Raw genomic sequence first — 5,706 nt, forward strand, 5'->3', positions numbered from 1 at the left:
TGTCCAGGGGTTAAGCCACCATCAGACTTAAAAATGGATTTAAAGGCGTCCATTTGTTGGGGAATTTTCTGACCGGTTGTGATTTCTGAGACAGTACCTAACACCATGTCCACTCAGGGGGACACCAAACCAGGACCTTGATTATCCTTTTCCCACTACTCAGAATATGGCTAGTCCAAAGTCTGTAACAAGGGCGTGTACCTTAACCGGGCCTTATGACATTTACATCTGCCACTTATTACCAATCAACCGTACTTGGTCTATACAATTCACTCTGAAAATCCAGCATCAGAATACACAACTAGCTCGACATATCCCAAATTTCACACAGAGAACAATTTCAGTAGACAGAGACATACAACCTTTTTGGGTTCTTTAAAGTCACCCAGGAGAAAGGGGATCCGGTTGTAGAGCTATATTGATGGGAGCAACTGACTACCCCAGGCTGATGGGGCCGCCCAAGGACACAGATAAGAGAATGATTATAAATCAAAACTCTTAGGGGCGCTTTGCACACTACAATATCGCAAGCCGATGCTTGCGATGCCGAGCGTGATAGTCCCCACCCCCGTCGCAGCTGCGATATCTTGTGATAGCTGGCGTAGTGAACATTATCGCTACAGCAGCTTCACATGCATTTACCTGTCCTGAGACGTCACTCTGGCCGGCGACCCGTCTCCTTATTAAGGGGGCGGGTCGTGCGGCGTCAGAGCGACGTCACACGGCAGGCGGCCAATAGAAGCGGAGGGGCGGAGATGAGCGGGACGAAAACATCCCGCCCACCTCCTTCCTTCCGCATAGCCGGTGTGAGCTGTGTGCGATGTGTGCTGCCGCAGGAACGAGGAACGAGGAACAACATTGTCACATCGGTCATTTCCAAATTATGGAAATGACCAAGGCTACACCGATGATACGATTACGACGATTTTGCGCTCGTTAATCGTATCAAAAAGGCTTTACACACTACGATATCGCCTGCAACGCCGGATGTGCGTCACTTTCAATTTGACCCTACCAACATCGCATCTGCGATGTCGTAATGTGCGAAGTACCCCCCTTACCGTAGTCCCTTGGAGTAGATCAGGCTCTGAGTTGGGCAGCCCGCAGTCACCACATAGGCATCCGGTGTTGGTCTCCTAGGTCTCCATTCCTTCCTGGAGCGATCCAAGTCACCGCACCAACTGTTAAGGAGAAATTCCACAGTTTCGGAAATCTCATTCGTAAGAGTGAATGTCTGCTGAAATCTCAAATTGAAGGTCACTGAGCGCCGGAAGAGAAATTCAGACCACACAACTGCTGGTATAAATTCCTCAGTGAAGGTGTACATGTGTGTCGTGATTTATTGTTACAAGCCTTTGTATACACTGTGTGCAGAAATATTAGACAAGTTGTATTTTAGAGGATTTTTTTTATTATTGATCAACAACTATGTTCTCAATCAACCCAAAAGACTCAGAAATATCAAAGCTTAATATTTTTGGAAGTTGGAGTGGGTATTTTTTAGATTTGGCTATCTTAGGAGGATATTTGTTTGTGCAGGTAACTATTATTGTGCAGAATTATTAGGCAACTTAATAAAAAACAAATATATTCCCATCTCACTTGTTTATTTTCACCAGGTAAACCAATATAACTGCACAAAATTTAGAAATAAACATTTCTGACATGCAAAAACAAATCCCAAAAAATTAGTGACCAATATAGCCACCTTTCTTTATGATGACACTTAACAGCCTACCATCCATAGATTCTGTCAGTTGCTTGATCTGTTTACTATCAACATTGCGTGCAGCAGCCACCACAGCCTCCCAGGTGTACTGTTTTCCCTCCCTGTAGATCTCACATTTTATGAGGGACCATAGGTTCTCTATGGGGTTCAGATCAGGAGAACAAGGGGGCCATGTCATTATTTATTTATCTTTTAGACCTTTACTGGCCAGCTACGCTGTGGAGTAGTTGGATGCATGTGATGGAGCATTGTCCTGCATGAAAATCATGTTTTTCTTGAACGATACCGACTTCTTCCTGTACCACTGCTTGAAGAAGTTGTCTTCCAGAAACTGGCAGTAGGTCTGGGAGTTGAGCTTCACTTCATTCTCAACCCGAAAAGGTCCCACAAGTTCATCTTTGATGACACCAGACCATACCGGTAACCCACCTCCACCTTGCTGGCATCTGAGTTGGAGTGGAGCTCTCTGCCCTTTACTGATCCAGCCTCTAGCCCATCCATCTGGCCCATCAAGAGTCACTCTCATTTCATCAGTCCATAAAACCTTTGAAAAATCAGTCTTAAGATATTTCTTGGCCCAGTCTTGACGTTTTATCTTATGTTTCTTGTTCAAAGGTGGTCGTTTTTCAGCTTTCCTTACCTTGGCCATATCCCTGAGTATGGCACACCTTGTGCTTTTTGATACTCCAGTAACGTTGCAGCTGTGAAATATGGCCAAACTGGTGGGAAATGGCATCTTGGCAGCTTCACGCTTGATATTCCTCAATTCATGGGCAGTTATTTTGCGCCTTTTTTGCCCAATACGCTTCTTGCGACCCTGTTGGCTATTTGCCATGAAACGTTTGATTGTTCAGTGATCACGCTTCAAATGTGTGGCAATTTCAAGACTGCTGCATCCCTCTGCAAGACATCTCACAATTTTGGACTTTTCAGAGCCTGTCAAATCTCACTTCTGACCCATTTATCCAAAGGAAAGGAAGTTGCCTAATAATTAAGCACACCTTATATAGGGTGTTGATTTCATTACACTACACCCTCCTCATTAAAGAGATGCACATCAACTGATTTACTTAATTGATAGTTGGCTCTCAAGCCTATACAGCTTGGAGTAGGACAACATGTATAAAAATTATCATGTGATCAAAATACTCATTTGCCTAATAATTCTGCACACAGTGTAGAACCATAATGGGTTAATCTTTTAGCAAAATTCCTAAGTATGCCATTGGTTATATTAAAAGCATACAATTCCAATCACTGCACACTCAGAAGTATTTTGCAAAAAGTGTTAAAAGTTATAATAAACTTTTTACCTCATTTGCATTACCCCACCCCCGATGAAGGTATGCCGAAAACGCGTCGGCTGGTCACGTGTTATGATCACCATACCGCCAACATCTATCTGCTCTAGTGAGTTCATTCTTCTAATAGTGTTTTGATATTGTATTGTGCATTGTGCACATTTAATGTTGGTTGTCATTATAGAACATGGGTATATCACTAGATCTACATACTACCTTGAGCCTGTACTTTATATGCTGAGCTGTGTAATAATGCTATTGTATTTATATTCTATGGGCTGAAGGAAGTATTTTTACTTATGTAACTCCACTACATTTGCACTCTATGTATATGTTTTATTCTTTCAAACTAGTATTTTTATATACCACAATTGAACTTTCTTAGGCTTTGTGCACACGTTTTTTGCTGCTTTTTTCATGCATTTTTCCTTGCAGATTTTAATCAATACTGAAAAGAAAAACGCATTCCGGCAAAGTCTAGGAGAATCCTGACTTGCTGTGCACATGTTTCTTCTTTTTGCTTGCAGATTTTCTTGCAGAAAAAAAAGCAGCATATCAGTTTTTCTGCATTTATTTCTGCTAATATTATCCACTGCAGTGCTCGTGCTCGATCACTAAAATGGATTATATCTGTCAGTGCTGCACTTACAGCACTGTCACTTTGCCTCACACACCATGCATCCAGCACGGTGTGTGAGGCGTTCCATAGGTCAGTAACCCGGGGCTCGTCATGGTGATGTGATGATATTGATCGCAGCATTCAAAGGGTTAAACTACCAAGAGCGGTGCAGGCACTGTTCTGGGCAGTGAGGGCTGGGTCCCAGCTGTAACATCAGCTGGAGACCCAGTGGCGACCGCAGGGGTACAGCGCCCGAACCCTCGCTATCACCATGACTAAAAATAATAAATGGAAAAACACCAGAAAAAATGCTTAAAAAACGCGAAAATGCAATAAAAAACGAATGTTTACAATACTGATGTAAAAAACTCAGCAAATACTCAACGTGTCCATGTAGCCTTAGAGGTTTTAAAGAGTTTTTGAAGGTTTTTTTTTGCAGCCTTCTGATTGGACATTGTATTTTTGCGCTTCCGTCCAGGGTTTTTTCCACAACCTGAATTAGGGAAAAATTGCTGAAATCACTGAACATATGAAAGTGGTTTTACAATGCAAATGAGTAGGAGGAGTCTTTCAAGCATTTTTAATTGATTTTTCAGTTTTTAATTTTTTTTTGGGAGGGAGGGGCAGAACCTGCTACACAAAAATTCTGTGTGCCTGCCCATACCGTGATCACACTAATCCCTTGTGCTAATGTCACTATTGTGCATTACCTAGAAACAACTTTTCTTTTAAAATGTGAGTTTTGTAAGTTGTTTGTCCAGGATCAACTATTGTGGTCTATAGTCTAATAAACATGTTTGGGGCTTAAAAATAAATGTTACAGGTACAAACAAGAAAACAAAGAGTTCATTTGGGTACACAGTGTTTTCTGAGTTGTAGTCACAGCTTCAAGGTCAATGAGCAGAAAATCTAATAGCGATGCTGAATATAGGAAAGAATTCCAGCCCAATCATTGCTAATCAATAGTGACCAGAGGGCAGCAAAAGGAACAAGCATGTGACAACCAATGGGAATGCATCCGTAATATCCCACAATAGCCATAGTCGTCATTTGCTTTCTAATCAATGAGTATAAAGAACAAATAGGAGAGAGAACCTATGTAAAAAATAGTGCGCCACGTGCGTTTTATTCCCATGCAAAGTCAACAAGGACAAGGCTGATTCTTTCACTTGAAAGGCATTCTCCTGTTGAAATACAATGTTACTTTCTGGCAGCCGCTCTAACAGGTGGCATGGCTGAATGAGTTGGTGCTGTCCATTGTTTATTAAAGGTTAAAAGATATGAGAAATCCTGTATTATCTATGTGAGATGACCAGATATATGAAGGCAGGCACGGACACCAGGTCGAATGGGCGCCATGATCCTTCACCAAGGAGACTCCGTGTATGGATGTGATTTTGGGTGGGTGTGGGACAATTACTGCTTTCTTTAGGTTGGTGCCCATCACCCCTCTGCTGGTCCTTGACATAGATGAATAGTAACCCACACAACAACAGAGTTGACTTGGCAACCAAACGTGTTCAGTTTATGCTTCACACTGGTAAGAGAGACATGGCCTCACTCCTCATGGTTGTGATTCTACTGTTTCTGGTGTACTTTTAGTCGACCTGTCCCCCACTGTCTTGGTACTGTTCCTCAAACTGCCGAGTCTGTGTCTCCATTGCCCCCTTTCCTTACACTATCGTCCACTTCTCTGATCCTAATGACTCTCTAAGCCCTCCAGGGTTAGTCATTGGCTCCGACCTCAAAAGGTTACCTCAGGGTTCCTCGAATGGCTCTAACATCGTAGTCCCATCTACTCTTACTCGAACACTATTCAGAACTGGCATCCCAAGAGGCCCACACTACCAGCCAGCCCACTTGCCATCTGTCACTCTTCGTCTATCTCGACTTAACCCTGTCTATCTGATATCTAATCTATTGCTGCTCCTGCCAACCCGCTAGGTGTCGCCCGCTGGCAAATGGCCCTGGCTATGCTACATCGATAACCTACACTCCGCTAGAAGTATTTACATGTAAAAACACATTTAAAACAAGCAATACCATATAATACATTT

Source organism: Anomaloglossus baeobatrachus, chromosome 6 (assembly GCF_048569485.1).
Source record: "Anomaloglossus baeobatrachus isolate aAnoBae1 chromosome 6, aAnoBae1.hap1, whole genome shotgun sequence".
In the NCBI taxonomy this organism is placed as follows: Eukaryota; Metazoa; Chordata; class Amphibia; order Anura; family Aromobatidae; genus Anomaloglossus; species Anomaloglossus baeobatrachus.